The sequence below is a fragment of the Tamandua tetradactyla genome, chromosome 1, assembly GCF_023851605.1.
Source record: "Tamandua tetradactyla isolate mTamTet1 chromosome 1, mTamTet1.pri, whole genome shotgun sequence".
In the NCBI taxonomy this organism is placed as follows: Eukaryota; Metazoa; Chordata; class Mammalia; order Pilosa; family Myrmecophagidae; genus Tamandua; species Tamandua tetradactyla.
The window spans coordinates 99,671,172-99,698,007 of NC_135327.1; the positions used below are offsets into that span (position 1 = coordinate 99,671,172).

Sequence of the window (26,836 nt, forward strand, 5' to 3'; positions counted from 1 at the left end):
TCTAAGAGATTGGATGTTCTGGCTATAAAACCCAGGAAGGAATGGTTTAAATCTCTTCTCCCACAACTTTTAGACAGTTTGAAGCCCTGTGAGCCAGGGGCTTTGTGTTCCCATCCTAAAGGAAGTTTCCTGCTGAGGGAAAGCAAGAGAAATAGAGCTGGCATTGGAGGTTACTAGACTGTGACAATACAGAAAGCTGTTATTACTGAATGTGTTTTAACTGAAAAATGCAAATTCTACTGTCTTGAATACTCAGCAACAGAGAAGTATAAGTATGCTCCTAGAAGGTTATTTTCTAATGTTAGATTTGCATGGCCTGCCATCCCACTTGTCTTTCCAACATACCACTTATTTCCTGTTTTTCCACTCTGTACTCAGAAGGCATATCTGGAATCTTCCAGGTTTGGAATCAACCTACACAATTATATTAAGAATCCCATTACGCAAATGTTGACATTGGAATGAAGGGGTACTAGAAAGAAGGATATACTTTTCAAGACACCAGACAGAGTACTCAATAGAGACATTTTTCCTCCTTTGGAAAAAGCACATCCTGCAAACTACAGGTTAGCAAAGTCCCACAGCAGTCACTTTGAATCAGACTCTTACTCTGCTGGTTTAAAGGTAGATCTTAGGAAGGAGGGGGAAGCTTTCAGTCTCTCCTCAGCCATGACCATGTTTATTATTAGCTCCTTTAAAAAACAAAGTGGTAGCCAGGACTCAGATTTAACCCCTTTGGACATGCATGTGGCCAGATCTGACAGGTCCATTTGCTAATTACACATAGTTACTATTCTATTACATCAGAACTTTAACTAAAGGACCAAGAGCCAAGCCATTAATCATTTGAGAATATAAATGGAATTTCATGTTCCTATGACTGATTGGTCTTAATTTATGAGAAAAGAAGGACTCTGTGAGGACAAACAACAAGAATCAAATATATATCTTTGCCAGGGCTCATAAAATGAGATGTAATTGGTCTGGACCTCTGCTGTTTTAGTGCTTTAAGCAACCATAATATCTTTAAGAAGCTAAAAGCTTCTTTTGTAAACCTGTTTGGGCTTAATTGATGATCTCAAGGTCAGAGTCAATGTATTTATGTTTCATTTTCCCTTTTACAGACCAAACAACATTGCAAGGTCAGGTGCTCGTACATATATCACACACCAGATATAAAAGCAGAATGTAAATGACATCCTTGAGTATTAGAAGCAGGGGCAGGTGCAGAAGCCAAGGTCCCTAACACCCATGTGTTTAGCAAAGTGGGCACAGACCATGGCATGCACATTTCCATTTCCTTACCTTTAAAATGGACTGTATTCAAATGTGCCACAGAATTATGGTGCATATTCACTGACTCAGAGCAGGGGAGCTTTGAGAATATTAAATTAGTATCACTGCTAAACAACACCATATATTCCGAAAATATCAAAACCATGTACATAATACAGTCATAAATCCGAAGACCTATATTCAATATTCATGAAACCACTAGTGAGCATCTACTATGTGCTAAACATTACCTAGATAGAACAGTAGACAAAAGAGTCATGGTCCCTAACTCCATGAAACTTACATTCTAGTGAGTATGATATTTCAAAATCAAATAAAGCAAACAAAATAATCACAAATTATGATAAATGCATCAAAACATCGAAGGGTTAAGAAATCAGAAGCAGCATAGAGTTCTCTTTCCTTTTTCCTACAGATAAGGAAACAGATTTCTAGAGGTCAGATGACTTTGCCCAACCTCACACAATGACCACCTTATTCCTCATTTCACAGGTGAGGAAATATATCAAAACAACAATTCAACAACAGAATTTTGTCATAACCCAAATTACTCACAATCTTGATTCAAACTGTGGCTTTCTTGTGTAATTGTGACCCCAGTGCATAGAAAGCAGAGTCCCGGGCATTGTCACCAGCAGTTGGCTGCTTGTGTCTAGCCAATGGGCAATGCCAGGCTGCTGCTCATTAATTGGGTTTGATGGTCTCTGTCGGTGAGCACATTCTGACTCCCAGAACCCTTCTCCTTTTCATCAGTCTCCAGGCATGGTCCCAGCTGGTTTTCATGAACTATCTGCAGCTGGTCTTCAGTTCACCACATCTGCTCAGATTTGACTCTCCTCTGGGCATCACCTCATCTGTAGGGATGGCTTTCTGCCTGGGACTGTCTGTCAGGGCAAGGATCAGGACACTATTATTTGTCTATCGCTGGACAGTTTGCAACCCACTGTCATGCATTATCAATTGCACAACAATCTGTGAGGAGAGCATCATTATCCCCATTTTAAGATGAGGAAACTAAAGCTCAGAAATATTAACCAATTTGCCCAAGTTAATGGGTAAACAAGTTCCAGGGTCAGGATTAGAACCTAGAACTTCAGACTATAAGATAAGATCTACCACAGCTGCCTAGGGGACTTTCTTTGCCATAGCACATGGAAACCATTATCATTAGCCAATTAAGCTTCAACCCACACCAGCCATCTTGCAGATAGGGTAACGCATGATAGACGAAAAGTAACATGAGAACAAGCAGCCGGAAAAGTCAATGGTAGAGGAAGCTGTTTTCCCACTCTGGCAGCTTCATGGTGGAGTAGGGGAGCATGTATCAGCCACAAGTAGTTGTATAGCTATAATAGCTGACCCTTAGATAGTACTTACTTGCTAGGCCACCTACCCTTCATATATATCAATTAATTTAATCCTCTCAATAACCCTATGGAGTAGGTTCTATTACCCAGGTCTTACAGATGGGGGAACTGAGGCACGGAAAGGGTTTTTGTTGTTGTTGTTTAGGTACTTTACCCAAGATCCTTAGGACACAACAGGGATCTAAACCCAGGTAGTCTGCCTCCAGAGTCTCTGCTCTCACTAAGCTATATTAACTCTTCATTGCGGTGTGTGAATAGGATATCTGTTATTTTTCACCTTACTACATCCTTTCACCTTCTTCTTGTAATAGCACCATATTAGAGAAAACTGCCTCTCTTCCATTGTAGCAGTCTTGGTAAGACAAATAAACAAGTTATCCTTTAAAACTTGGTCAATCTGATCCTTTCTCCCAAGTATTTGAATTTTCGGTGGAGCAAAGATCAGGATGGTTGACTCATTCCTCCCACATCAGGGCCCTGATGGGACGGCATTTGTCCCTGCCACCTGGATACTCAGAGTGCCCTGGTCCCTGACTTTCTGAGCCTTTCATATTTCCCTTTGTTTCTGTGAATTCTCTCATATCCAGTAAGTTCTCTTTTTGCTTAAGTCAGCCAGAGCCCATTTCTGTTGCTTGCAACCAAACCCTGACAGAACCCTCACCATCAGTCTCTGGTCTGCTTCCTACTGTGTGATCCTGGGTCCTTCATGGCCTCAATGGTGCAAGCTACGAAACTGAATAAGAAAGACCTCTAATTTTTTTAACAACTCTAACATTCTTTAATTTGATTCCATGCTTCCCTGGTCTCCTTGATTTTAAAAAATGTCTATAACTCTTTTTCCCATCCATAGGCAACGAGTTCTCCAGGCCACAAAATGCCACCTGTGTGGATCTAGTCCACCTGTTACTAATTTTCTCTAACTCCTATGCAAACTCTCCACACTGGCTACTTTAGACTTTCTCCTTTCTCCCAATGCCTGAATGTCAATGCCTCCTTTAGATTCTAAATGCATGACCTTGTCTCCTGCTTCAGTAAGAATATTAAGGTGATTCATCATCTGGCCCACAGGCCCTCATTTATTTTCATTTTCTCTTCAATACATTTCTACCTTATTCTCCCTCCACTCTTCTCCCTTTTACTCTCTAAACTATACTTTTTCCCTAGATCATTGGGTGTGGTTCAACAAGCAGGCATCTTTCACTTATCACATTTTATGTACCGCTGTGCTAAGTACAGAGAACACAAAGATAAGTGAGATCAATTGTGTTCCCAGGGAGCTTACTGTCTATTTATTAAGACATATGTAAATAGAGAATATCAACTAAAGTGGTAAGAGCTTTAATAGAGTTATTTACAAGGTGTTAAGGAAGCAGGGAGAAGGTCAGTGAAGGCTTCCTCAGCTGAAGAATCAACAGGAGTTAAGTGAAGAATGGTATGAGAAATAGTTAAAAAGAGGAAGCAGCATAAACAGAAACAGAGAACTACTGGAAAACCCAGAGCTCCAGGTAAGACCACCCCCACCAACACCCTCCACCCCGAGCTGACAGTTACACCCCTTATCCCTGATTGCATCAGGTTCTACAAAAATCCAGCCAGGATTCCCACATTTTGTCCATGCTCTAAACTCTCAAGCTCCATATCATTCTCAACAGGCCCTATTCTGACCCCATCTCTTACCCCTCCCCAACTCCTGAAACCCTTCCCTATGCCTTCAATGATTCTTTGGCCATGTAAATTCAGTCATTATCAAATGTTGATAATTCAGTCATTAAATTCCATGTAAATCCAGTCATTATCAAAAATCCCTTCACCACTGGCTTTATTGAAACCTACAGATGTGTTTCCTCTGCAGCCTTTTCAAGTGGTGGCTGTTTTCTAAGCGCCCTGCACCCCACACTGGCATGGAGATATGGTAGCATCATCTTGCTCATCATTGCTCTTCTAGACCATTCTCCCTCCTTTTTCACTAAAAATCCCCAGCTTTTAAGATCATATCAACAAACTGTCACCCACTACCCCCTCCTTACTACAATCAGCTACAACCTCCTGGTCATTCTTTCTCAGTCTTTGAAGACTTTTGTTCCTAGCTCACTGTCACCTCCCTCTTACATACTGTATATTTTACTTCTTTGTTTATTGTTATACCTCTCCCCTATAAAATATTAGCTCTATATGGGTACTAATTTTTCTCTGGTTTGCTCACTTACGTATCCTAGCGCCTAGTTCAGCATCTGACATGTAGTAAGCACTTGATAAATATTTGTTGAATAAGCAAATGAGGTGCTAAGGGCCCCACTGAAATTGGGAACCAAAAAATTGCAGTCTCATATGTTTTTTTTCATCAATTAGAGAAATAAAGAAGATGGAGTTGTAGAAGTGGTTGAAGTTTTGCTGGACAAGCATGTTGGAAAGGGGGAGTATATGAGAGTGGGTATTGGGGATAAAGTGGTTCATGGGCTCACCATGGAAACCAATCTTGGTAAGGAAAAAAATGAGGCTATGAAAGGGGCTGTTATGGAGTTTTTCAGGGTATGGCGAGATCAGTGAGACTAAAGATTGGGCTAAAGATTTAGAAAGATAGGGGACTGTGGTCACTCACAGAGTGAGATTCAGGGTCAAAATATCAGAGGTATGTCCATTTTTCATGATGATAAGGTCCAATGAGTCCAGATGTGAGTGACTGAGATGGAACAGAAAGTTCACTAGAGGTGGCAAAGTGAGGTTGAGGTATGGGATGGGGCCTCTCTTTGGACAATGAAGTACTTCAGTTTGCTGAAAGAAGTTGGAGTAAGGTTGAAAATTATCCTACCAGCTGTATGACTTGGCTATTAACTTATGCCTCCATGCTTCAGTTTCCCCAACTATAAAATAAGGGTAATGTTAGTACCTACTAAAGAGCTGTTATGAGGCGTAAATATTTGTAAAGCCCTTAGAGTCCTGCCTGTCACATAAAATGTACTATTTTATACTAATAATGCACTAGAGTCCAAAGTCTTCATAAATTCAAGAGCATAAGCCAGTTAGTCAGCTCAGGACATGACAGTGATTTCATGAGAGAGCAGAGACTTCAAAAGAGCAGGCAAGCAATGCCACAAAGACTAGGCAGGCAATGTAAACAGCTGGACAGGTGAATAGAGTAAGTGAATAGAGTATGATGAGCAATGGGGACTGTTGTGAAGTAAAAAGACTCACCTCAGTTTACTTTGAGCTGGCTGCTGCCCTGCAGGAATGCAAGTCCTGTGTCATGAAAAAGAAAACTGTTGAATTTTTCAAGGGAAACCAGAAACCTTGACGTTTTTATGAAATCTCCCAATTATAAAAAGTTGGCTTAAATTTATAAAATATTGTATGGTCCAAAATGTTAGCAAGCATCTCGGACCCACTGGCCATTAATCTGTATTCACTGCTTTATAGGAGGTAGAAAATGGTGGATAGGAGCAGCATTATAGGGGCAGGAGGACATCATCTCAGACTCCATGACCTGTGGATGCAAGAGAAAGAAAAGTTGCCTCTTAGGAAGAAAGAGTGTCTTTGCAGGTGGAAGATAGTTCCTGTTTAGGTTGGGATGGAGGAGGGAACTTCTGGTAGACAGAAAGGCTTGGCAGATCAAAGTCGAGAGCACAGAAGAAAGAAAATAATCAGGAGCTTATATTTTAGACAGTGACTAAGGGAGACAGAGATGAGAGGGCATTGAGCCCTGAGCCTACCTACTCCACAGAAACAGGATGAACCCCAGCTAAAATTGGTTCAGGCCTTAAGACTGATGACACAACACATACAGCAAGAGGGATGAAAAGGTTTATTATAACCAAGCAGGTCTGAAAGTGGTTGAGAAAGCAGGAAAAGGAGACTGGCTTGGGTTTTTATGGTGGCTAGGGAGTAGGACTGGGTGAATGTTCCCACATGAGGTTTAAATTTCCTACTGGTACCAAAGGAGGGAGACTTTCTTATCAACTTTCCTAGATCTGGGAAAGACTGGGAAGAGGAAGGGCTTAAAAATGCCAACAAATATTTAAAAAATGGAGTCAGACTCTATATGGAGGGTCAGAGAGATGAAGTGCCTTAAGTTCCAGATGGAACCCTGGCATCAAGTTCAGGCAGGTGAGGGCAGACTCGACCTCCTTTTTGGCTTGCTGATTCCTAAGGCAGCCACCTCCCATGCTCCTCCTTCCCTCATCAACTTCCCTCGAAGGACTCCTTCACTTCACTTTTCAAATACACACCACTTTCTCTATTTAAAAAATAATTTCTGAGTAATGTGCTTATCTAATTTGAAGTCATCATATGTACCTCTTTTGACCATTTCTTCTCGCCCTTCTTCACAGTTCCTTCAACCTCCTCTGACCTGGACTTTTCCTAATTTCAATCCTCATATCTTTGTTTCCCTTTCTTTATTTTCCCTTGGAAAATTAGCCATTCTCAGGCTGAATCTGCTGTTTCTTGCTTATAACTCCCAAACGCATACCAAGCTGAAGAATTCTGCATTTCCAATTACGCCCCTCCTAGATGATAACTTGCTCTCCCATTCCGTAAACTCCTTGAGGAAAGGAAAAGTAACTTATTCATTAACATTTGTATTCCAGCACCTACCTGGTAGAGGGTAGTTACTCAATAAATATATTCTTAAAATAAATGAATGGATTAAATGTACCTCCATTTCATATTTGACACTTTAACAAACCAACAGCTAATACTTTTGCTAAATATGTTTGTAAACATACACAAGTACAGGTATGCATGTCTGTGTGTGAACCAAAACGTAAATGATCAATATCAATGTGTGTTAGAATAATGATAAGTTAATGTTTTTCTTCATAATTTTATGCATTATTTGCCTCTTCATAATGAGTATATATTTGTGGTAGTTAGATTCAGTTGTTAAGTTGGCCAGATGAAGTCACCTAGTTCTGTTGCTGTGGACATGAGCCAATCGTACGTGAACCTTATCTGTTGCTGATTTATACCTACAGTCGGTTAGGAGGTTTGCCTGCTGCAATGAATGATGTTTGACTTAATTGACTGGTGCTTAAATGAGAGAGTGCAATGTAGCAGCTCAGCATACCTCATCTCAGCACTCAAGGCTCAGCCCAGACCTTTGGAAATGCAGAAAGGAATCACCCCGGGGAGAGTTGTTGGAACCCAGAGACCTGGAGAGAAGGCCAGCAGAGATTACCCTGAGCCTTCCCACATAAGAAAGAAACTCAGATGAAAGTTAGTTGCCTTTCAAAGCCAATCTGTCTCTGGTGTGTTGCATTCTGGCAGCTAGCAAAGTAGAACAATATTGCTTTTAAAATCTGGTATGCACTATTTTCATTTTTTTTTAAGGAAGGAGAAGCAAAAGGTAATAAAGCAATTATCTTCAAAATGAAGTGACCTCTGTTCTCCCCTTATCTGGGCTTTAAACCTTGGTATTACCTTCAAAGCCTGTAGAATAATCTTCTACCAGGTTGAAGTTCTATATGTTTCCCCTTCACAATTTTCCTTAGATTTAATCTCTTGTTTTCTTTGTGCCCTACCTCCACTTTTGCCTGGACTGCCAGCATCTCACAATTAGTGTATCAAACAAAGTAGGCTAAGTTTTGCTGGGTATAACAATTCAAAATCCTATGGTTTATCACAACTAAGGTCTATTCTCCCTCAGGCGATATATCCATTATGGGTTGACTGGAAATTCTGCTCCATTTCTTCTAATTCAAGTACCCAGCGGATGTAGCAGCCAGTATCTGGAACAATACAGTCTCTGAGGCAGACTGAAAGGGCTGAGGAGGCTCAGACATTTATTCTCTTTCCCCTGGAGGTGACACATAACTGATCATACCTCCTTGGTCAGAATTGGTCATGTGGCCTCTTAGGAGTATTAGGGAGCTAGGAAGTTCAATCCTACCAGGGTCCGGTAGTGGGGGAAAACTGAAAATACTTGGTACACAGAACTATAATCTGTCACACTCGGTTGTTGCAAAGGCTCCCAGCCTAACTCTCCTGACTCGATTCTCTCCATCCTGTTTACCTGGCCACCTGGGTCACTGGATTTAGAGTAAAAAAATCTGAGCTCCAGCCTTAACCTTTCATTTTTCAGCTGGGTAACCACTGTCATTTACTTTCCTCAGACCTAATTTTTTTTTAAAAAAAATTGTTTTCCCTATCCATCATTCCTGAGAATAGAGAAAATATCTACAGGCATTCATAGCAATAAGTGAATTGACCTAATATAGTACTAATTCAGTGGCTGGGAAGCTGATCGCTTTTGTGACTTCATGTATTATGATGCCTGAAGTGTGGGTGAAGGTATAACGCGAGGGAGTGTCTTCACTGAGGACAACCCCACTCTTCCCCCTCCCACCCAGTGCTATAAAACACTTCCTGTGCTCTGATATGGAGAGTCACTGCTGGTGTCCTGCTTCCTGCCTTTCTGAAACACTCCCCCACATCCCTGAGCTCTGTGTCCCTGCAGATCACATGTAAAACCCACAGAACACACGGCCTCAACACCTGCTGTTTGGGGGAAATGAAGGGTTTATTTCTTTTCACTACAATAACCATCTTTCCCCCTTTTTTCACTGTTACCTTTCTCTCATCTCTTCCTCTTAGGGCATTTCTTTTGCTGACTAGAGAAGTATTCATTTCCCCAAAGGCATCTGACCGCTCTCCTGCTACATACATCTGGTATTATCTATCTTCCATCTTCTCCCACCAGAAGTCCTGTCAACTCTGCCTGATGTTGACGACCCCCTAGTTACATACATGGGCACAGGTCTTGTCTTCTGCCCACTCTGATCTCACTCCATAAATGTCATCCCACCTCTTCTCTTATTCTTCAAGCCGCTCCATTTCCTCCCTACTTTTCCCTGCTAACACAGCCCATGCAGTGGAAGTTGATTTTTCTACATTTAATGCTTGCATTTTATCTACATTTGGTATTTATTGCTTCCAAATTGCCTCACATGTGTATTTGTGTTTTCTGACAATTTTCCTGGAGAATTTTTGGCACAATCCATTGCTGAAGGCTTCTTTAATATCCCACCCAGATACGGAGGCTGAACAAAGAGATCCAAGCACAGGTTCAGAAGAGAAGCAATTTCCTTCATTCATTGAGTACAAGAGTATTCAGAAAGCAGCCTACTCACCCTACTGGGAGGGTGCTATAACCATCACATGTCATCTTGGAACTCAACCCAACTGCCCTATCTGATTAGTCACCTTTGAAACACAAAGGAAAGTTCAGTTACTTCCTGGGGTACCAAGGACTTTTTGTTGCCACCCAGGATTCACAAAGATCAGGATTGGGGGAAGTTATTCCCCAGTCTTCAAAGCTAGGATTGGGACCCCAGCTGAAGCATCCAGGCACAACACAATGATGCTGGTGCCTGGAGGATGCCCATGAAAGAGGTCAGTTGTGCATAAAAAGCAAAAAGAAACATACACAGCCTTGTTGAAACTTGTTCTAGAGAAACAAAACATCCATACCTGGGCACAGCAGAGACAGATCATGTCTAGGGCTCTAGCTCCTGACGCAATCTGCCCAGCTAGAGGAGCCATGAAGAATCATTAAGATTCCTAGATCTGATGACACACCAGCAACAAGATGGACACCAAGAGGTGGGGATTGCTGGAGGGTTTGCAGGCACCGAGGCTGAACAGATGGCTGGTAGAGGAGTGGCAGGACCCCAGGGACATCACAGCCCCCCAGAAAAGAAGCATTTTACATCAATCAAGAAGCATCACACCCTCACCAAGATGTTGGTGTAGCTTTGAAGCTTGTCCCATTCAAGAGAAGTGAATAAACACCATGGGTTATCAACTGTTACTTTTGGGGGAAAGTGCATCTCAAGTTATGGGCCTCTTGTTTCTCCTTCCTAGCTAATTTCTACTCATTGTCTGAGTGGGATCCTTTGTGTCAAATAACAAGAGCAGTGCTGGAATCATTTGGGTCTGCTAGGTAGGTTGGCAGTTTCATCTGGGGGCTCATAAACACACTTCCTAACGGCTGCCAGCACGGCTGAAGGAGAAAATCTAAAAATTGAGACTACCTTAAAACTGAATCATAGCAAACAGTTCCCCCCATGTTTATGTTCGGGGACATATTAGCAGCTTAATTTTTATTGAATTATAATTTGGGTAAGGTAGTTCATTTTAGAAAGTTCCCAATTTAAAGAAATGCAATGGACTATCATCTTTTATTTCCTATAATCTTTTTTTAGGAAAATTTTCCTTGAGTCCTTCTATTTTTTAATGCTTCACAAAAACAACAACAACAAAAATATCTTGTGGATCAGCCACTCTTGAAGGGCATAAGAATTTCTACTGATGTGACATAAATCAGACTGGGGAAAGTATTGTAAATTGTGGATGGTGGATTTTGGATGCTGGAACTTACTAAAGGGGAAAAATCAGTTAGAGAAAGGGGCTGGGGGCAATGCAGTGAATGGAACTGGAATAAACTCCACTTTCAGTTTGCATTTTTGAGCTAACTACATGAGTTCCTTTAAAACAAATGTTTCCAAAAGAAGCATTAAAGAGCTTTTATTCTATGAATCCATTTTTCAGGTACTGTTGCTCAGGGGTTTTTTTGTTGTTGTTGTTTACAATTTATAAGTCATAAAGACCAGATATATTTGTTGTGACATCTTTTATTTATATACATTGTAGAGAAAAAATTTATAGGCAGTAATTGATCCTATATCCATAAAAATACATGCAGCCGGCATAGTCCCAGGAGAGTCTCAAAGCTGAACCATGGTTCTGTCCAAACAGCAAAGACTTATTTTAGAAACGGCACATGTGGCTCCAATTTGTGCTTTTAATTCCCTGGCAGCTAAGAGAGCCAGATGGGTGGGTAGGTAGCATTCCAACATCATAAATCTTCTTAATTAAATTAAATGTTCAAAGAAGAAGCTTAAATGTAATGGAATATGATTATCTTAGGAATCACACACATGCAGTGTGCCTTGCTAGTTATTTTATTTCTGTCCTTTTGTTGGTACACTGTCAGTAACTGGGATCATGGAACACTTTAGATACAATCATATACTTGATAAAATTAGTGGAATGTTAATTACTTCTTGTATAACCATGAAATAGATTTCCTTGTGTTGAACAAACAATACAAATATAAGGTCAATATCCCATCACAGACAAGCAAGAGTTATATCAGTTGGGATTAATTTTTGCTGCATATATCAGAAAACCCAAATGACAATTCTAAAAAAGACATAGGTTGTGGGTGGTACAACAGTGGCTCAATGGCAAGAATTCTCTCCGGCCGAGCTGGAGACCTGGGTTAGATTCCCAGAGCCTGCCCATGCCAAAAACAAAAAAAAGAAAAGAAAAGACATAGGTTGGTTGGTGCATGGGTGGTTCAGTGGTAGAATATTTGCCTTCCATGCGGGAGACCCGGGTTTGCTTCCTGGACCATGCACACCACCACCACCCCAAAAAGAGAAATAAAACAGCATAGCTTTATTTCTTCTCCAGAAGGAAGGTGGTGCAAGGCTGGAATGGAAGCCCCTACGCCATCAGAGACTCAACCACCCTCAACTCCTTGTCCATCGTTCATGCCTAACTTCCATCCTCAAGAGGGCATCAGGGTCCCAGATGGTGGCAGGTATACTCCCGTGTTCCAAGCAAGAAAGAGGAGGATGGCAGGGAGGGCTGAAAGGGTACACCTCCCAGCTAGGTCAGTTCCCTTTTTTAAGGCTTTCTCAGAAATTCTATCCAATGACTTCTGCTTATATTTCATTGGCCATTCCTGGAGGCAAGGAAAACTGGAAGGTACAGTCTTTTGAGCTAAGTACATGCTGTCTTCAAAAAACAAACAAAAAAGCCCCAGGGATCCTGATAGCAGGGAATAGAGGGAGAATGGACATTTAGGAAGGAATTAAAAATGTCTGACACAAAAATCAAAGAGTTCCATTTAGGGAAATGAGGATATCCAAAGACCCTTGTGGAAAAAACCAAAAAGAGAAGAAAATTCTTTGAGAAAATATGAGACAGGACAAAGGAATTCCAGATTTTGAGGCTCATAGGATTCCTAATAAGGAATAAAGGAGTAACTGATCAACTAATAATGGTTCCTTTGTGACAATGGAAGAAAAGAACTAATTGCTTAAGAACTGGTTGCTTACCATCCACAATATTAAGGAGAAAAGTGAAAACACAAAGTCTCCATGCCAAATCAGGCATCTTTCAACCATCTGGGAGACATCGCATCGGTCTTTTGACTCTATACTTTCATGTCTTCCTAAGATGGTAACTTTTGGAGACCATACCTGGGACAGACATCTACAATGGGTCTGAGACAAGGACCTGCTATTGTATACTTTGTTTTTTGTTCTGGGTGACCCTCAAGCCTGCACAGGGCTTCATCTACAAGTAGAACCCAAAAGTCGTGGAACAAATTTGGTGTTCCCATAGCTCCTGCCTGCCTACTACACTCCAGCTGATGGGCTTCTGCCTTAAGAGCCTGGATATTAAGAGTGCTTACCTAAATAGCCTGACTGGAGAAGGAGGTGTGGGTGGGTGATGGAGGATTAGGATAAACTTTTCCTATTTTTCAAGCAGTTAAGCCCTTCCTTGGAGTTCTGTGAGGTTCTGAGGATGCCACAGGGAGCCAGAGTTGTAGGGTCTCAGAGCTCAAACAAAAGGCAATGATAAAGGAGAGCTTTAGGGTGCTCACACATCTAGACTTCAGGATCATGAGGTTTAGAATCAGGATGGAGACTAGATCACGAGGGGTCTAGTCACCTGAAGGTGTAAAATGGCTGACACTTTCTCAAACTATGCTTGAATCTCCTTTCCTTCAAGCCAGGACTCCCTTCTCCCCTCCTCTCCCAGGAATTATCCCCAACATCAAGAACTTTAAAAAGTAGCAATCATGAACCAGATTCTCGCATGTACCAAAATTTTGTATTATGAGGTACTCCAAATTGTTATTTCAGTAGTGTTAAAGCTAGGAGTCCCTGATGCAGTTTTTCCCATCTCCCTGCTAAAATGCATAGCTAGACACCAGAAAAAAATAAAAATAAATTACACAAAGACTGAAAACAAGTTAGCAAATTTTTTGCCAGAATCTGGGAGAACGGTGCTTGTTTGAGAGAGTTAATTAGTTGTTTAGAAAAGCTCTGTACTCTAAAACCAAAGCCCTGCTGGTCTGGAAAGGGCAGATATGAAGGAGACTTTGCTGCCTGTCCCTGGTTTACAGGTGCAGAGTGCCAGAAAACTATAGCCACCCTTCCCCACACTGTACAAAGTGCTCTTTGTGATTGGTAGAGTTTGGGTCTTGCCTTTCTAGCCCCAGTGGCTCCTTTCCAATCTATTTCAGACTGTAAATGTAGAAGATAACACAGAAGAGAGGCTAGGAGGTGGGTGGAGTCCCTTGTGTTCTGGAAGGTAAGGTCTCTACCCATGAAGAGGGAGGAGGCAGGGACAGACAGTGTCCTGGGAGCAGCACAGGTGAGGCATTATTGTTCTTCTCTGCCCCATCACGTGAAAGTATTGATCTAGGGGAGGGAGAGAACCTCATCTCATTACTGCAGAGTCAGTGTCTTTCAAACATGCTCTGAGGAGCCCTGAGTTTCCCTGTACCTGCTGCAGGGAAGGAGGGCATGTCAGGGGTTGGGTTCAGGACCTACTACCAAACTCAGGAGCCATCCACTTGTACCTGTTTGTCATAACAGGTTTCTGCATAATTTTTTATATAAAGAATCAGTCTCTTGACAAAAAGAATAAACCACTTAAAATGATTGCATTAGATGAGAGTCTGCCAGACAGTGGAAAGTGGTTTATTGCTAAGTACATCAACCCACCCTCCAGACAGAGAACTAGGAGGGGGATGCACTCAGCATCAGGTATATAGTGAATGCAAGCCGCTCGTGGCCTCTCTTTGGGAAATCACCAAGTCTGATAATCTGATAACTCCAAAGAAAGCAACCTCATCTGCAATTCCAAATGTTAGAAAATGACAGAAAAAAACAAACAAACAATACACCCGTGGCTTGTAGCCTTTTAGACCTCCAACCCCATTAAGTAAGTGATGAAAGCTATAGACCCTCTCCCAGACAAATGAACACACACATCAGCAATACTATAGCATAACCATTTCAAAAAGGTACACACACCCTTTGAAGCTCAAATCCAGGTTCAGATCTCCATAGAACTTCGGAGCCCCCATTTTTTAAGGGCTGCCTTGACATCTTTGAGTCTCAGAAGACCCCAAAGGCCTAAAGATGAGTTCTCCTGCTCTTGCCAGAAATGCCCCCTAACCAGCATCCTAACCAGTGTCCTAGAGACAGTCACTGTTTCTAAGAGGAGAGTTTCCAATGTTTAGTTGAGTTGGAGCACACATGCACACAATAAAATTTAAAAAAAAAAGATACTTTTAAAGGGCCAGATCATAAAGTGCTCCATGGGCCATGGTATCTGATTTATCTTTTCTCCTAATGTTTTAGTTTGTAAAATCTGCCAGAATGCAATATACCAGAAAAAAAATGGCCTTTTAAAAAGGGGAATTTATTAAGTTGCAAGTTTACAGTTCTAAGGCTGTGAAAATGTTCAAATTAAGGCATCCAAGGGAAAGATACCATGGCTCAAGAAGGTCAATGATGTTCAGGGTTTCTCTCTTGGCAGGAAAGGTACATGGCAATGTCTGCTAGCTTTCTCTCAAGGCTTTTTCAACAGCTTCCCTGGTGGTATTTTCTTTCTTCATCTCCAACGGTCTCTGGCTGGGTGGGCTCAGTTAGCTCTGGTGGATCTAAAGCTTTTTCCAAAATGGTTCCCTCTTAAAGGACTCCAGTAAGCAACCCCACCTTGAATGGGTGGAGACACATCTCCATGAATGCCATCTGATCAAAAGTTGTCACCCACAATTGGGTGGGTCATATTCTCCATGGAAACAGAAAGATCCCACCCAGCAATACTGAATAAGGATTAAAGAACACGGCTTTTTTGCAGAACATAATAGCTTCAAACTGGCACACCTAAGTACAGTGGAAAGCTATTTAAGAATTGTTTAGAAGTGCAAAACAAAACATTCCCTGTTTGCATTTCATAAAGATAGGGATGCTGGATGGTCAGTGGCTTGAGAGATGTGAATGAATTCAGATGCTTTCAGCAATACCGACAATGTTAATCAGTGTTCTCCAGAGAAACAGAATCAAAAGGACATATAGCGATATCTGTATCTATATTTATGTACATAGGTATATATGTAGGTATGTAAATATTGAGAGATTTTTTTATATGAAGCAGCTCAACGAAGTAGCTATTGGCAAGTCTGAATTCTATAGGGCAGGCCACAAGTTAGGAAATCTGATGAATGTTTCCATGAATTTTCCTGAAGAAATTGGCTTGCTGAAGTAGATAGAGATAGAAAATATTTCTCACAGCTGAAATCATCAGGTCTCGTTTAAGGCCTTCAATTGATTAGATGAGTCTTCTCTCCTTCCTAAAGGCAGTCTCCTTTGTTGGTTGTAAATGTAATCAACCATAGATGCAAACAACTGACTGATGACCTAATTCATGAAATATTCTCACAGAGAAAATCATGCCAGTGCTTGTTTGACCAAACAACTGGACACCATAACCTGGCCAGAGTGACATATGAATGTAACCATTTAACTAAAGTGACTGATACATTGTTTCCAGGGGTGGTTAATCCAACAGCCCAAGGAGATCAGGGATATATAGTCTGATTTCTCTTCAAGTCTCTTATTTTCCTATCCTGGCCATAAGACCACCACCACAATGCTTCTGTCCCTCTTTAAGAAGTAGAGAAACTTTCTCACATGCTCCCCATGATATTCCCTTGTTTTCCTCCTTGACTAGAGTTGCTGTACTTGCCTACAACAGTCAAAGGAGAGAAAAGCAAATTATCATGTCCAGATTCATCAATACTCACCCCTTTAGGCTGCTGGAGTTGTTTTTTTTTGTTGTTAGTTTTTTTTTTTTTTAAGGAGCAAAATAACTTCTTAGTGGACAGCCAACTATGTCTATGAGGAGGGGCCAGAGAGAAATTGAGGAACAGGTAAAAGTCTCTTGTTATAGTTAAAGCAGGAGTTGTGTGGTGGCTCAGACTAGTATCAGTGGTTTCCAAACTCAATCATGCATCAGAATCACCTGCAACTTTTTTTTTTGTATGCTGTATGGAGGGTGACATTTCATTCTTTTTCCATGTGAGTATCCCTTTTTGCAGCACAATTTTTGTTGAATTTATTTGTTTGGTTTTTCATGTGTTTGTTTGCTTGTTTGTTTGGAGAGTGCATGGGCTGGGAATTGAACCTGAAACTCCCACACGGCAGGCGAGAGTTCTACTACTGAACAACCCTTGAACCCCACCTGCAGAACTTTTAAAACCATAGATTGCTGGGTTCCACCCCTAGAGTTTCTGATTCACTTGAGCTAAGGAGAGACCCAAGAATTTGCATTTCTAAAAGACCCCCAGTGATAATTGCTGTCCAGAACCAATTGACAAAGATAATAGAAGGGGAGATGAAGAGAAGTGGATAGATGAAACAAAATATTTCTCAAAGATATAGTTCAACAGAATGAAAATTAAGAACTCAAAAAAGATATTTTTAAAACATGGAATTGGGTGGGCCACGGTGGCTCAGCAGGCAGAGTTCTCGCCTGCCATGCCAGAGGTCCTGGGTTCAATTCCTGGTGCCTGCCCATGTTAAAAAAAAAACATGGAGTTATGTTTTAGTAAAACTAGAAACACATTAAACACAGTTATGCCTAAATTTCAGTAACTATGTTTATATGACTACATGTAAAAGTAAAAAATAATTGTTGAACAAGAAAATTTTTATAGTAATTATAACACTTAAACTTCTTTTTAAATTTGTAATTATATGGGACATCAGGGGAACTAGAAAAACGCAATTGTAATGGGGAAACTAACACACTAGTCTCACCTTCCAAAAACCAAGCAAACAGTAAAAATTACATAGGGGATCTGAATAATTCAAATTATTGAATAGCCATATATATTAAATTTTGTACCTATCACGAAATAAACCAAATATTCAAGAGTAAATAAATCTTTTATGCAATACTGAGCCCAAAAGGATCCTCTGTAAATGCTCCAAAACAAAAAATATACAAACTACTTTCTCTGACCACAATGAAAGAGCACTATAAATCATTTTTCAACAGTTTAAACAAAGAAACAAAAGAAACTTCAATGCCTTCAAAAAGAATAGCTAGATGATAGATAGATAGATAGATAGATAGATGATAGATAGAAAAGATATATAGATATGTAGGTATAGAATACATATAGGTATGGGTAAACACACACACACACACACACACAGTATATATAGCCATATGTATTACCATTGGTTTAAAAAGGAAAAGAAAACTATAATTACAAAATGTCCCCATCCTTCTGAAGCCTGCAGGCTTTGACCTTCTGGTTCTCATGGTCTGACCACAGAAAGCTGGGAGCTGAAAAGGTAGAGAAGATCTTGACTATTTAAAGCTACTCCAACTAATGGATTCCTAACATCACAACACCAATTCCATTGTTTTCATTTCCCAATGGCTAAAACAAGTACCATACAACAGGTTGGCTTAAACAATGGGGATTTATTGGCTCATGGTTTTGAGTCTAGAAGAAGTCCAAAATCCAGGTAACAGCAAGGTAACACTTTCTCTTTGAAGACTGTCATGTTCTGGCTACTGACAATCCTTGGCCCATGGCTTTTCTGTCACATGGCAAGGGACATGATGATGTCCTTTTCCCTCCATTCCATTAACTTCCAGCTTCTTTCCATGGTTTACTCTTCATAAGGCATGCAGTAATAGGATTAAGGCCCAGCCTCATTCAGTTGGGCTACACCTTAACTAAAAATATCATCTTTAGAAAGGCCTATTTACAATGGGTTCACATCCACCAGAACGTGAACCAAGACCAAGAATACGTCCAGTCTGGTTACACAATTCATTTGCATATCCATTTATACTGTTTCCATCCTCCACCACCTACTTTGACAGAGTCGGCAGTCAAAATACATACAAGTATGTTTAATGAACTGGATAGCAGAGAAAAATCACATTCAAGACAGGACATAGAGAAATCACAGGCAAAAAAAAGAAAAAAACCAGATGTGGCCACCCTCAGACGAAACATATTAAATATTATGAAGATCTCCTTGTCTTGAAAAATCTTAAGCGTGATAAATCTGGGAAAGCCTCAGATTGCCCATAAGACTTAATGGAGTGGGCAAATTCTAGGGCACATGTACTAGGGCGTGATTACAGAAAGGGAGATTATGGATCTCGAATCCCAGAAGAAACGAGAGACATTTCTTTTTCTAATTTTGCAAGGTTTACTGTCTTCAGGGTGACCATTTTTGTACATGAATATGTATTATGTTATTTTCTGTATTTTTCTACATGTTTGAAATATTTCATGGTTTTTAAAATGAGATATTTATTATTATATCATTGACAAGAATTCTGCAAAACAGACTCATGCTGATGGGAATGTATATTAAGAAACAATTTTGAAATATTTATTAAAATTCAAAATTACTGATACTCTTTAGATCTATACTTATATCTGGAGAAAAATCTATCCTTAAATTTTAAAATGTAGTCAATATATTCATTGGAACTCACTTTTAATAATGAAAATGGGAAAAATAAAAATTCATAAATAGAGGAATCATTACTTAACTTAGCAGTTGGCAAACTACAGCCCCGAATTTGGTGGATGGGCCAAATCCACCCCCCTAGCTGTTTTTGTAAATAAAGTTTTATTGGAACACAGCCATGACCATTTATTTACATATTATCTATGGCTGTTTTCAGGCTAAGTTGGCAAAGTTGATAGTAAGGCTATCAACTTAATGAGTTTAAAATATTAACTATCAGGTCCTTTAGAGAAAAGGTTTAGCAACCCCTGACTTATTATGGTATATCCATATAACAAAATATAATGTGGCCATTTAAAATTATCTTTATTGCAGAAATTTTAATGACATGGGAAAATGCATAGCATATAATATTAAGATTAAGATGTATATATACCATGACCTCAACCATGGAAAACAATACACATATGACTCATTTATTTCTTCAAGAAATGTTTATTGATATTTACTATGTGTTGGGGGCTCTGCCAGGTTTTAGAAACAATTGTGGGGGAAAGAGGTCTCTGAATTCAGACAAGTAAACAGGCAGGTACAATGTAATTTTGCAAGTGCTTTGAAAGGTGAATCAGAGGACACCATGAGTGTGCACAGGAGGGATGACTAACCGGTGCTTAGGGCCAAAGAGGACTTTCAGAAGGTGGTGGTATTTCATCTAATAGAAGAGTCAGCTAAGTGTACATCGCAGGATAAAGTGTTCCAGGCAAAACAGAGCAGCAAGTCAGAGGGCAAAAAAACAGACAAAATTAAAGCCTGAAGGCAGAAGAGGATATGATACTTTGGGAAATCTAAAAGTAGTATGGCATGACCAAAATACAGACTCTAAAGGAACATCAAAGAATGCTTATTCCTGAATGATGTGATTGCAATTGCATTCCAAGGATGTCAGGATAAAATTTAACATTAATATTCATAGCCTACCCCTACCATCACCACCAACCCTTTCTTACTTAGTGCCCCCCTTCCCTTCCCCATCCCAAGAAAGAGGACTCAGTGTGATGGGCAGTTGAGTCATTCTAGATAACGAAGAGGGTTGAAAGAGCGAAGAAATAGGAGAGAGACACAGAAGCTGTGTGATGGTAGAGAATTGGAAGGGCAGAGCTTAGTGATCACACAGAGATTTCACGTTCCATGAGAAATGCAGATAAAATGTGTTACTCATTTCTTAATTTCTACTGGTTGTTGGGCTGTGTTTCCTTAAACAGGACATGGTGCTGAACAATCTGGGCTCCTGCAATTATAATGATCAAGTTGCTACAAAGAGTATACATTGTATTGGTCATCATTTGAGTGTTTTATTTTAAGATAGGATTTATTTCTATAAATGGCACACTCTGTTTCATAAATCCTCTTGCAAGCTTTAAAATTAGATGTTCTTTCAGCAATTCTTGAGGACCATTTTCCCTAATGGAATTTGGCTGGAAAATCCTCTCTACTGTTTAATTAACCTCTAACTGTGAATCAATTTGATGTGCAGTTAATATCTGTACTGATGGACCTAGACCTCTATCCCTATCCTCATTTGTCCTATTCCCATGTTGCATTTAACTAGGGGGACTCTTTTAAGCAATTCTATCTGTCATTTTAAAGTTCCATTTAATTGCTATAGGAAGCAGATCAAAGAGCTGCCTCTCCATTTGTCTAAGAATAATCTCTAGAGGATTGCTGCTCCATTATTAGACTCAAACTTTGGCACTGAGTATCCCAATTCTGGCATACATTCCAAAATATGATGTTGTAAGTGCTTCCACATTCGTACCTTTAGATTTCTAAAACCATCCGAGTGCATGTGTGTATATGTGTGCATGTTTCACCCTGTAGTACATCATACCTGGGTGACCGCAGGTCACTTTCTAAATGACCTGTCTTCTCCAGTCTATTTTACACATCTTTCAATCATATCTTTCTTCAATCACTCCCCTCCCCATTAGCCACAGAATAAAATCCAAACTCCTTACCTTTGTATTTCATTGTTATTCAAAATCATATTGTGCAATCAAGGGGGTACAGGGTGACAATACAGGGCCCCGTCCCCCAAGAGACGTTTTGAATAACTATCAAGAACTGACAAAAATCTCTTTCTCAAAGCTCCAGATAACACTTAAAGGATTTCAGTAAAAGGTTGACTATCAAACCAAGTAAGAGGCTACTTGAAAGTGGTGTATGTCATGGCATTCTGCTTGGTCCCTCCCTGACCTCTCCCTGACTCAGTACAGAGCTGGCACATATTCCCAATGCAGATCTCTGGTTTCAGTTTCAGAGAGAGCAGTGTAATCCTCATGCACATACTAGGAGCATGTATATTTGGCCCAATCTTTCTGGTGGCGGCCTGAGGGACTAAGTTAGGACACTGGTCACAGGCCTGTCATTCCAAAACTTTCCCCATGTCTAGAAGGCATCTCAAAGAACTCTCCTATAGAATGCTATGAGATATTAGTCAAGTGGCTGCCTGAGACAAAGGATTGCTGACTATAGGATATTTAGTACAGTGCCTGGACTATGAGGAAACTTTACTAGAGAAGAGGGGACATTTGTATCCATATAAATGGGGGACCACATGTCATGCCCAAGATACTACATGCTCAAAAAGGATCATGCTGGCCCCTACACTTAGCCCTCAAGCTATTCACTAAACTCATTGTATGGGTAAGCTCTGAAGGAAAACACTTGCACAGGACAATCTGCAAAGACTGGGAAAGATCTTTTCTTTTTTCCTATATTTATTTTAAGTAACTCTTGGCATTCAAGGAAAACTCTGTCATAATACTAGCTAGATATAAGTTTAAGGAACAGATGCCTCAGAGTCTAAATTCTAGTGACAACACATTAAAACATCAAAATGCCTAATTTTCCACAAAAGAGTACAAAACATACAAAGAAACAGGAAATGATGGCCCAGCCAAAGGAAAAAAAGTAAAGCATTAGAAACTATCAACAAGGAGGACCAGACCTGTGGCACACTAGGAAAAGACTTTTTAAAAATGACCATAAATATGCTCAAAGGGCTTAAAGAAAACATGGACAAAGAACTAAAGGAAATCAGAAAAAGTATAAATGAATACAAAGAGAATATCAAGAGAGAGGTGAAATTATGAAAAGGAACCAAACAGAGCTGAAGACCACAATAACTGAAATTAAAATTCCCTAGAGGGATTCAAGCACAAATTGGATCTGGCAGGAAAAAAATATATACGTGAGCTTAAAGATAAGACAATTGAAATCATCTAGCCTAAGGGAGCAGAAGGAAGAATGAATGAAGAAAAGGCTGAGGAACCTATAGAACACCACCAAGTATACCAATATATGATTGTGGGAACCCTGGAAGAAGGAAAAAGGGGGGGAAGGAGCAGAAAGAATATTCAAATAAATAATGGCTGAAAATTTCCCAAATTTAACAAGAGACATGAATAAACACATTCAAGACACTCAGAAAATTCCAAACATGTTAAACCCATATAGACCCAAACTGAAACATATTATAATCAAACTGTCAAATCCCAAAGATAAAGAAAAAATTCTGAAAGCCACAAAAGAGAATCAATGGGTCATGTGGAAAGGATCCTCAATACGATTAGGTGCTGATCTCTCATCAGAAAGTGTGAGCAACATGGCAGTGATATGGCCTTTTTAAAGTGCTGAAAGAAAAAAATTTGCCAATAATTCTATATCTATCAAAACTGTCTTTCAAAAAAATAAGAGAGAGATTAAGATATTCTCAGATAACCAAAATCTGAAGACATTTGTCACCACTATACCCACCTTATAAAAGATGCTAAAGTGAGTTCTGCAGACTGAAATGACAATAGATCAAAGAAAAACTCTCTAGTAAGGGTAATGACATAGGTAGATATAAATGCCAGTGCTATTATATTTTTGGCTAGTAACTCCATTTTTTATTTCCTACAGGATCTAAAAAGCAAATGCATAAAATGCAATGATAAATCAGTGGTTTTGAACTCATAATTCATAAACATGCAACTTGTAACAAGAATTTAATAAAGGTTTGGGGAGGACAGAAAGGTATAGGAACACACTTTGTGTATACCATTAAAGTTAAGTTGCTTTCAAAGCAATTAAGACTGTTTAGGATGTTAAATTTAAGCCAGTGGTTACTACGAAAATAATATCAGAGAATATGCAAGCCCATAGAGACAGAAATTAGAGAACAGATTTCCAGGGGCAAATGCAAAGAGAATGGGGGTATTCATGCAAAATGGGTGTGGTATTTCTGTTTGGAGGTAAAAAGGTTTAGGCACAGAAAGTAGTGAAGGTACTACAACATTGTGTATATGAGTAATCCATTAAATGGTATGTTGGGAATAGTTGAAATGAGAAAGTTTATGTTGTATATATGTTCTCACAACTTAAAAAAAAAAAAAAAGAATGAGAAACTAAAGAGACAGTGACAATTAAATGCATTACACAATCCTGGACAGGATCTATCAAGGGAAGAAAAAAGGCTCAAAAGGATATTATTGGCAAATGGGGAAAAATCAGAATATAAACTGTAAGCTTTTTGTCAGTGCTGAATTTCTTGAACAAGATGGCTGCTCTTGGGTTGATTGCATGGCTGGGTGTCCTTGTCCTTGAGAAATGTGCATGGATGTGTGGAGTGTTCAGAGAACATGATGTTCAGAGCCTGCTCTCAAGTGTTCAGAAAATGGATCAACAAATAGACAGATGGATGGAGAGCTGAATGGATGGATAGATTGATGAATTGATGGATAGATAGATGGAATGGTGCAGCCTATGTGACAAAGTGTTAGGGTTGATGGATCTGGGTGTCTAGGGGGATAGGGATATGTTTGATGAATTGATGGATAGATAGATGGAACGGTACAGCCTATGTGGCAAAGTGTTAGGGTTGATGGATACGTTGGAGTTCTCTGTGTTGGCTTTGTTCTGGTTTTTTTTTTTTTTTTTATTAATTAAAAAGAAAAAATTAACTAACACAACATTTAGAAATCATTCCACTCTACATGCTTTGTATTGTTTTTGTGACAGTCTTGTAGGGTTTTAAAAATGCAACTTTAAAATAATCAGATGGCAAGCTATCTGTAAATCCTTATTTCTCATCAGATCCTATTACTGAAATCAAACGTAGCTGCTCAGATTATGCCTTCTTATATCCCCTATTTCCCTGCCCAGAATGCCCCCACTTCTCTCCCTCCACCAGAATCAACTCCCCTGTCAAGGCCATGCAAGCCCCTTGGCCACACTGAAACACAGGCATCTCATCCTTCTTTTTTCATCAGTTCAACCACTCACTTGGCACATTCTATATTCAGACATATCATCAGATATCTTTTTCATGTGCACTTTTCATCTCCTCTTCCCAACTAGATGTTAAATTCTTGAGAACTAAACAATGACTTAGTCAACTGGACAAAGTGCTCAAAAAAATAGATCTGGTAATAGTTCATCCTTTTTTTTGATAGAAACAATCAGAGTTTGACTCACCTTCAGCATGGTGGTATGTCTTCTTTATAACTCTATTCACCAAAACTACAAGAGCCTCATGGCTGGGCTTTCCCCAGATGCCTGCTCAAAGTCTAATCCATCTGCTTTCCTGAGCTCCTCACCCCACCTGAAGGCTCAGCAGACATCTGGGGCTGACTGGCTAAGAGCTAAGGGGCAGTGAGCACTCAACCTAAATTTGGGAGAAAATGTAGTTAACTGTGAAAGACTGATATTTACTGTGAAACTGAATTAAAAGTGCTAATTATTTAACTCATCATATGCTTACATTCCAAATACTGCAGCAAGTATTTTACATACATTACCTCCTTTAATTCTCATAACAACCTTACAGATAAGAAAACTAAGTTTCAGAGAGGGTAAATAGTTTGCTCAAAAGCACACATGCTGAAGAAAATGGGAGAGCTGGACTCAAATAGAGGTTTCTTTGACTCCAAATCCCTATTACACCCCACATGATGTTGACCCCCAGCCATAATCTGGTCTTCCCTCTTCTGCCTTTCTTTCTGCTGAACACTTTGTTCCCTAAGAACCTTATAAGCTAATAGACTCTCACTTTATACCAGCTATGGTATAAAGTGATATGCTGTTTTACCACCCAGGATTTATAAGCTATTTTATACCAATGTCCTTTATATTTGTCGATTCTGAGACTGAGGTATAATTAAAGGTGGTAATATCAGGGAGTCTCTCCCCCATCCCACCCCATGTATTTCTTGAGAACATGAGTGATTGTGATAATATGTTGGAGAGGGGATGGAATATATAGGAGGACCACTGGGAAGTCTTCCTGTTTCTGAGACATATGAGATCCTCATAAAAGCTAAATCCCTGAAGTGGGGTTGATCCGAAGTTTGACTCCTAGCACTTAGAGTCAGCCATGGAGCCAATAAAAATGCTCAATCTCTCCTTCCATGTTCTTTCTTTTTTCTTTAAGTTTTCTTTTACCCAAGGATCTTAGAGGCCAAATGCTCTTCAGAAGTTTGGGTAGAAAGGAGACTTGCTATGTATAAAAACATATTCAGAGACATAGCCAAAAAGAGTGATGTTTGTTTCAAATCTAGTCCATGAATCAGATTTCACAGCATCTGTAACTTTTTGCAGCAGTTTTTCTTACCTCCTATGACACATGACAGATTTGCTGATAATGAGATAATGAGACACACGACCTATGAACACTAGATGATGTATTGACTCTAGTGACTTCTTTAAACCTCTGTGTGGTGTTTACTCAGGTGCAATTTCTTCTTTCCACCTTGCAAGCAGCTGACCCCTTTGGAAAACTTAAGGGAACAAATTAACTGTAACAGCATCCAAGTCAGTGGAGGTGAGTTGCAATGTACCTGAAAATTGCAAACAAACTCAGCTTAACTTCGACTTCAGGAAAGAAGCAATAAGAAATCATCCAACACTCAATTGACAAACACCTAGAAGGCCCATTCCCAGAACCATTGTTCTGACAATTTTCCAGGATATTTTCATAGATGTCCTGGTGCTGACATTTGAGGTAAAGTATGACTGGAAGGTGTTACCTCTGAATCTACCCTTCTGCAAATTGGAGGTTATATTGCAAGTCACCCATCTCTGAAGGACAGAGTGAAGATTAACGAGGCACTTTTGGTAAATTGGTCTCAGAGTTTGAAATGACAGTAGAAGGGGAGAGAAGATAGCTCAGACTCTTGTGACATCCAGAAGAAAATCCTTTTTAAAATTCTTCCATATGCCTATGTCTGAACTAGTTAAGCATTAAATTACACTGGCCTCAGGATAGCTGAATTCTTAAGCAAACATCTAAATGTCCCATAGCCATTTCCAACTCTGTAAATGGTAAGTGTCCTCACTGCCTATTGTTATGCGCTGTGTCTCATTTGTTAATCTATTTCTTCCTAGTCAACTTTGCCTGGGACAATTTTATTTTATCATATAGAGTCAAATTATGATTCAACAGTATAACAATACCCTGAAAACATTCTAACTGCCTTGCCCCTTTCTCCCTTCCCTGAATTCACTCAGGAAAAATACCAGCCCTCCTTAAACCCAAAACCC

General features: G+C 39.8%; 1 long non-coding RNA gene across 2 annotated transcripts in view; it reads right to left on the bottom strand.

The window, feature by feature from the left end:
* Window positions 1-484: 484 nt before the first annotated feature.
* Window positions 485-26,836, bottom strand: part of LOC143650591 (uncharacterized) — a 51,042-nt gene continuing 24,690 nt past the window's right edge. For both annotated transcript variants that reach the window (XR_013159612.1, XR_013159611.1), the window contains exons 3-4: window positions 5,856-5,900; window positions 485-2,180 (exon numbers count right to left, since the gene is read on the bottom strand). This is a non-coding gene — a long non-coding RNA (uncharacterized LOC143650591). The remainder of the gene's footprint in view (window positions 2,181-5,855; window positions 5,901-26,836) is intronic.